Below are 8084 nucleotides of genomic sequence, written 5' to 3'. Positions count from 1 at the left end.
GGTGCAGAGGCACGCTTGGGAGAAACTAGGGAGGAGAAGTGCATGGGGCACGACTCCATTTTTAAGAGGAGATGAGATGGGTTTTAGACCCAAAGGACTAGGGAAGGAGATGTGAGACCACGAGGGGGCAAACTCCGGGTTGGCGTGGACGTGTCTATGTCATCGAGGACGATGACGAGCTTCAGTGGGGGAGAATGTTACGGGCTGCCTTCGTTGTGCCTTGGCACCCATAACCCCTGCGCGCCCAGGAGGGCCAAGCGAGTGTCAGTCGTGCAGGAGATGTGCGCAGATGAGTGTCAGCCGCGCGCAGGCAGTGTCGGCCATGCGCGCAGGCAGGGTCGACCGCGCAGGCAGTGTCAGCCGTGCGCGCAGGCAGGGTCGGCCGCGCCGGCAGTGTATGCCGTGCGCGGGCGACGTGCATTGAAGAGGGGCTCCGACGGACGAGAGTCAATAAGCATCTAGAGATGCTCTATGGTATATTATAAGAGTGCCAAGGAAGTTTAGCAAGGATCTGGGATGAACCCATGGGCCGTCGGCGGGCGAGGCCACGCGCGAGCCTGAGTGTCAGTCCCGTGCGTTTCCGAGCTATGGATGGAATCTTGGGATTTAGGGTGAGAGGACACTTCCTAGGATGTTATGGAATGTGCTTACCAAGTTGGACCTCAAGGGACTGCCTAGGCACCTCATAGGAGTGTCCTAGGTATCCATATGAGTTAGGGGACTCTATGGACGGCGTCGTGCTTGCGGGCCGCGTTGGGCGCACAACATGTGCCGGAGGCTTGACGTGGAACTGATTATGCCCTGCGGGCTATCTTTATGGATGTTAAAGACCTCCGTGCCGATTGAATACTCGAGGCACCACTCAAGAGCCTCGTGTATTGACTTGTGAGCTTGGCTTGGGTTCAGCCTTGCAAGCAAGGGTCCGTTGGCCTAGACGTGCAGTCATGGGGTGACGCTGCACCACGAGGGATGGAAGTAAGTTGCGATGGGCTATATTCGCCAATGCCATGGGACAACCATAGGCACATGAAAGAGGACCGCACCTGACAAAGGCCAAGGATTGGAAGTTGCCCTACTCGGGCACGACACAAGGCAAGTGTCAAGCTTGAGGATAGGACTGTGCACGCAGGAGCGACGCTCAGTGCCAGGCGAGGGACGTGCATGTCCGTAGCCAACCCAAGGGGTGCGCATAGACGAGACCCAGCATATGAAATGTGCCACAAGAGTATGATAGCAAGACAAGGGTGAAGCCTTGACATCAAACGGGCGGCACAAGGAAAGCTAAGCCTCTGAGGAAAGCTTCACCATAGGCATGGGGTCGTGCCAAGAAAACCTGGGATAAGGAAAGGCTGGCTTGTAGTCAGGTGGGACTACGAGCGCCGTACGGGCTATTTTTGTGCCGCTGCCGCTTAGGAGGAGTCGGCCCATGACAGTTGGTATCAGAGCGAAGGGTGAGCATTGTGATGCTGAGTTGATATCACGTGTGATTGATATTGGCAATAGTGTATTGCAGTGCGGTTTGAAATGAATCCATTGGCGAAGGTTGATCTGGCCAGGGTCAGAAAGACGAGTGAAGCCACGATTATGTTCAGAGCTCCCATGAGCTAAATTGTTTTTAAGAGCATTAGTTGAATGTCAGTGCAGAGATCACATCAAAGCAGGAATGATATTCTTCGTGCCAGTCGAATGGGTGAACCCTATACTACTGGTTACAAGGGATTGGTTGCGCGTATTATGGCTAAAATTTGCTTTGTCAGCCATGAACTACGACTTTCAGGATCAGGCCATTTCACAGCCGTTGTTTCCGCCATCGTCTGTGTTTTGGGAGTTGATTTTGGGGCATCCTAGTTTGATTGAAGTATCTTCAGGGGATGTCTTCCGTGCAGTGGATGCTGTTTTCAGAGGGATTCCATTGAGGCATGTTTGGTTGGCTTTTGCGCCATCAGAGGATGGTCGTCTTAGTGCACCAGCGTGCTATACTGTTGGGATCTTATTACAAGATTGGACAAACGGATAGCTAAAGCTCAAATGTTCTTGATTGTGATGATCCATCAGTTAGTTAGAAACTCTGTTAGCAGTGGGCTAGCAGCTTTGCTGAGCAAGGCATAGACTTGGCCAGAATGTCAAGTGAAGGTAGCGAGCGTTCCAGAGGGTTCACTTGCATCAGAAACTTGTCGGTTCAAAATGTCTGGTCGTGTGATGCAACAAGTAAGAGTTGTTGGCCATTTTGAAGAGGGGAAATAGGAAATATAATTTTTCTTTCAAACAGTCTAGGCTCCCGTTGAGGAGAGGGACATGTCGATGAGTCGGGTGGTCAGGAAAAAGGCCATGTTTGCCAGGTTGAGCAACCATGTTGTGGAGAGCTACGAGCCATGGACTATAAACTTTGGGATTTGATCGTGGAGATCCTACAGTGGATGCGACGGACGCATCAGTTGAGTGTCTTTCCAGGATGGATAGACTTGAGTATTGCCTGAGGGCATTGGAAAGCGTCCTTCGAGGGTTGGACGTTATGGGGAAGATGACGGACGCCTAGCCATCTTAAAGGTTGCAATGAATGGAAGGTGAGACCCTCAAAAACCATGTCGGACAAGTGGGCTTGGTGCCTACAACATGGAGCAAGCTTCGCTTGCAGGATTGGGTGCTACGTTCGACGGGAGACGAGCTAGCACCACAAAGTTGGAGCTCTACAGAGTTAGAGCAAGGCGTGCCAGTGAGCCGCGACAACGTAAGGAATGGCCTGAGAGCAGGATTCCTTGCGGGATGATTGAATGTCACAATGAGGTGGAGGCAGCCACCATGTTAGTGAAATAGAAGGCCAAACAATTTTAATGGGGAGGCAAATTCAGAAGGGCGCCACTACAGAGGTAGGGACGCATAGACAAAAACCAAGCTGACCCGCTAGACGGAGAGGCATTGTTGGTTAGAATGTGGAATTGCGTGGAGCAGGAAGAGGACGGAGTCGAACCGCGTGAAGCGGGGAGATCCTTGAAGGATGATGGACCACTTTGTAGGGAGGCAAAGATGAAATGGGGCCAAACTGCCAGGGCAGGGCGGCGATGCTGAAGGCGAGCCAAACCACTTAGCGTGGAGAGGCAGATGTGTGGAAATGTGTCGAACCACCAGAGTGGGGAGATACAAGAGTTAGCCGAGGAGGCAATGGGCTGAATCACGAATGTGAGGAGGCTGAGGTAAAGTGGGGTTAGCTAAGCTTCGAATTGGATGGGTTTCCAAGTTTGAGAATGTAGTCTTCCCAGAGCAGAGAGTACTGGGGTAAACCAAACGACCGGGGAGCCACAGAGATGAAACCAAGTGCTGAGGCACACCGGGATCATAGGGAATCTGTCGAGGGAGTGATAATCTAAGAACCAAGATGTTGTTCAGAATGGGCGAAGCTACCACTTTGAGGAAATGAAGTACGCACCACGAGTACGTCCCAAGAACTTGACGAGTGCCAAGAGGGTGCAAAATATGTAAGTGCCAAAGACACCACTGTGGAGCGTGGGTCATGCAGGGGTCGTGTGAGACGTCAAAGGGGACAAGATTGGGTTTGAAATGCCGCTAGTGCCAGTGTGTGGGAGAGTTAACTTCGATTTATGGGGTCGAGCCTCGATTTGTTTATACAGCTGGTATAGCGGGATCTTGCGGAGGAAAACGGACAAAGGACCATGAGGAAATGGTTGGCAAAGGTTGCCACATCGAGGGATGCCTACCTTGACAAACAAGGAAAAGTGTCTTCCACTTTTAGTGGGGGAGTATTCGCCTATGAAGAGGCGTTGGGCCATGTGAAAATTGAAGGATGATTGTCTTCCGAAGTAAACGGTAAGAAGGGGCTGCAAAGGTTGCAGTTGGACTGTGGAAGTCGCACCAATGGGTGCTATGTAGGAATTACCAGGATGGGAGACAAAAGTTCCTAATCTGATGAAGGCCGTGAGGAACATGGTGTGGATGACAGGCGGTCACCACAAAGTTAGCTACCAGAGGGTGCAAGTGCGGAGGCACTTTCCAAGCGAGGTGCAGAGGCACGCTTGGGAGAAACTAGGGAAGAGAAGTGCATGGGGCACGACTCCATTTTTAAGAGGAGATGAGATGGGTTTTAGACCCAAAGGACTAGGGAAGGAGATGTGAGACCCCGAGGGGGCAAACTCCGGGTTGGCGTGGACGTGTCTATGTCATCGAGGACGATGACGAGCTTGAGTGGGCGAGAATGTTACGGGCTGCCTTCGTTGTGCCTTGGCGCCCATAACCCCTGCGCGCCCAGGAGGGCCAAGCGAGTGTCAGTCGTGCAGGAGACGGGCGTAGATGAGTGTCAGCCGCGCGCAGGCAGTGTCGGCCGTGCGCGCAGGCAGGGTCGGCCGCGCAGGCAGTGTCAGCCGTGCGCGCAGGCAGGGTCGGCCGCGCAGGCAGTGTCAGCCGTGCGCGGGCGACGTGCATGGAAAAGGGGCTCCGACGGGCGAGAGTCAATAAGCATCTAGAGATGCTCTATGGCATATTATAAGAGTGCCAAGGATGTTTAGCAAGGATCTGGGATGAGCCCATGGGCTGTCGGCGGACGAGGCCACGCGCGAGCCTGAGTGTCAGTTCCGTGCGTTTCCGAGCTATGGATGGAATCTTGGGATTTCGGGTGCGAGGACCCTTCCTAGGATGTTATGGAATGTGCTTACCAAGTTTGGCGTAATTTGAAGATCGTTCACCTAAGGGCTTGACTTAGCCAAGGAGCAGTGTCAGTGAGAAAGCTCCCGAAGGCTATATCTCGTTCCACGAGTATGGTGATGAGACGAAACTTCATGGAGGAGTGAAGGAAGTCAAGAGAAAGAGTTAGGAATAGACGGCGCCTCATTTGGAGTTCGGAAGAGTGAGAAAGGCCCATTGTGATTCTCTGGCAAAATGATGTCCAGTGCTAGAACTTGGGTTTTTCTTTGTAAAGCATATATAAGGGGGGCAGAGGTGTCACAGCTAACTTTATGGATGTTAAAGACCTCCGTGCCGATTGGGTACTCGAGGCACCACTCAAGAGCCTCGTGTATTGACTTGTGAGCTTGGCTTGGGTTCAGCCTTGTAAGCAAGGGTCCGTTGGCCTAGACGTGCAGTCGTGGGGTGACGCTGCACCACGAGAGATGGAAGTAAGTTGCGAGGGCTATGTTTGCCAATGCCATGGGACAACCATAGGCACATGAAAGAGGACCGCACCTGACAAAGGCCAAGGATTGGAAGTTGCCCTACTCAGGCACGACACAAGGCAAGTGTCAAGCTTGAGGATAGAACTGTGCGCGCAGGAGCGACGCTCAGTGCCAGGCGAGGGACATGCATGTCCGTAGCCAACCCAAGGGGTGCGCATAGACGAGACCCCGCATATGAAATGCGCCACAAGGGTATGATAGCTAGACAAGGCTGAAGCCTTGACACCAAACGGGCGGCACAAGGAAAGCTAAGCCTCTGGAGGGTGCAAGTGCGGAGGCACTTTCCAAGCAGGGTGCAGAGGCACGCTTGGGAGAAACTAGGGAGGAGAAGTGCATGGGGCACGACTCCATTTTTAAGAGGAGATGAGATGGGTTTTAGACCCAAAGGACTAGGGAAGGAGATGTGAGACCACGAGGGGGCAAACTCCGGGTTGGCGTGGACGTGTCTATGTCATCGAGGACGATGACGAGCTTCAGTGGGGGAGAATGTTACGGGCTGCCTTCGTTGTGCCTTGGCACCCATAACCCCTGCGCGCCCAGGAGGGCCAAGCGAGTGTCAGTCGTGCAGGAGATGTGCGCAGATGAGTGTCAGCCGCGCGCAGGCAGTGTCGGCCATGCGCGCAGGCAGGGTCGACCGCGCAGGCAGTGTCAGCCGTGCGCGCAGGCAGGGTCAGCCGCGCCAGCAGTGTATGCCGTGCGCGGGCGACGTGCATTGAAGAGGGGCTCCGACGGACGAGAGTCAATAAGTATCTCGAGATGATCTATGGTATATTATAAGAGTGCCAAGGAAGTTTAGCAAGGATCTGGGATGAACCCATGGGCCGTCGGCGGGCGAGGCCACGCGCAAGCCTGAGTGTCAGTCCCGTGCATTTCCGAGCTATGGATGGAATCTTGGGATTTAGGGTGAGAGGACACTTCCTAGGATGTTATGGAATGTGCTTACCAAGTTGGACCTCAAGGGACTGCCTAGGCACCTCATAGGAGTGTCCTAGGTATCCATATCAGTTAGGGGACTCTATGGACGGCGTCGTGCTTGCGGGCCGCGTTGGGCGCACAACATGTGCCGGAGGCTTGACGTGGAACTGATTATGCCCCACGGGCTATCTTTATGGATGTTAAAGACCTCCGTGCCGATTGAATACTCGAGGCACCACTCAAAAGCCTCGTGTATTGACTTGTGAGCTTGGCTTGGGTTCAGCCTTGCAAGCAAGGGTCCGTTGGCCTAGACGTGCAGTCATGGGGTGACGCTGCACCACGAGGGATGGAAGTAAGTTGCGAGGGCTATATTCGCCAATGCCATGGGACAACCATAGGCACATGAAAGAGGACCGCACCTGACAAAGGCCAAGGATTGGAAGTTGCCCTACTCGGGCACGACACAAGGCAAGTGTCAAGCTTGAGGATAGGACTGTGCGCGCAGGAGCGACGCTCAGTGCCAGGCGAGGGACGTGCATGTCCGTAGCCAACCCAAGGGGTGCGCATAGACGAGTCCCATCATATGAAATGTGCCACAAGGGTATGATAGCAAGACAAGGCTGAAGCCTTGACATTAAACGGGCGGCACAAGAAAAGCTATGCCTCTGAGGCAAGCTTCACCATAGGCATGGGGTCGTGCCAAGAAAACCTGGGATAAAGAAAGGCTGGCTGGTAGTCAGGTGGGACTACGAGCGCCGCACGGGCTATTTTTGTGCCGCTGCCGCTTAGCAGGAGTCGGCCCATGACAGTTGGTATCAGAGCGAAGGGTGAGCATTGTGATGCTGAGTTGATATCACGTGTGATTGATATTGGCAATAGTGTATTGCAGTGCGGTTTGAAATGAATCCATTGGCGAAGGTTGATTTGGCCAGGGTCAGAAAGACGAGTGAAGCCACGATTATGTTCACAGCTCCCATGAGCTAAATTTTTTTTTAGAGCATTAGTTGAATGTCAGTGCAGAGATCACATCAAAGCAGGAATGATATTCTTCGTGCCAGTCGAATGGGTGAACCCTATACTACTGGTTACAAGGGATTGGTTGCGCGTATTATGGCTAAAATTAGCTTTGTCAGCCATGAACTACGACTTTCAGGATCAGGCCATTTCACAGCTGTTGTTTCCGCCATCGTCTGTGTTTTGGGCGTTGATTTTGGGGCATCCTAGTTTGATTGAAGTATCTTCAGGGGATGTCTTCTGTGCAGTGGATGCTGTTTTCAGAGGGATTCCATTGAGGCATGTTTGGTTGGCTTTTGCGCCATCAGAGGATGGTCGTCTTAGTGCACCAGCGTGCTATACTGTTGGGATCTTATTACAAGATTGGACAAACGGATAGCTGAAGCTCAAATGTTCTTGATTGTGATGATCCATTAGTTAGTTAGAAACTCTGTTAGCAGTGGGCTAGCAGCTTTGCTGAGCAAGGCATAGATTTGGCCAGAATGTCAAGTGAAGGTAGCGAGCGTTCCAGAGGGTTCACTTGCATCAGAAACTTGTCGGTTCAAAATGTCTGGTCGTGTGATGCAACAAGAAAGAGTTGCTGGCCATTTTGAAGAGGGGAAATAGGAAATATAATTTTTCTTTCAAACAGTCTAGGCTCCCGTTGAGGAGAGGGACATGTCGATGAGTCGGGTAGTCAGGAAAAAGGCCATGTTTGCCAGGTTGAGCAACCATGTTGTGGAGAGCTTGACGAGTGCCAAGAGGGTGCAAAATATGTAAGTGCCAAAGACACCACTGTGGAGCGTGGGTCATGCAGGGGCCGTGTGAGACGTCAAAGGGGACAAGATTGGGTTTGAAATGTCGCTAGTGCCAGTGTGTGGGCAAGTTAACTTCGATTTGTTTATACAGTTGGTATAGCGGGATCTTGCGGAGGAAAACGGACAAAGGACCATGAGGAAATGGTTGGCAAAGGTTGCCACATCGAGGGATGCCTAC

This window comes from Lycium barbarum, chromosome 8 (assembly GCF_019175385.1).
Source record: "Lycium barbarum isolate Lr01 chromosome 8, ASM1917538v2, whole genome shotgun sequence".
Lineage (NCBI taxonomy): Eukaryota > Viridiplantae > Streptophyta > Magnoliopsida > Solanales > Solanaceae > Lycium > Lycium barbarum.
Note: the sequence above shows the minus strand (reverse complement) of the source record.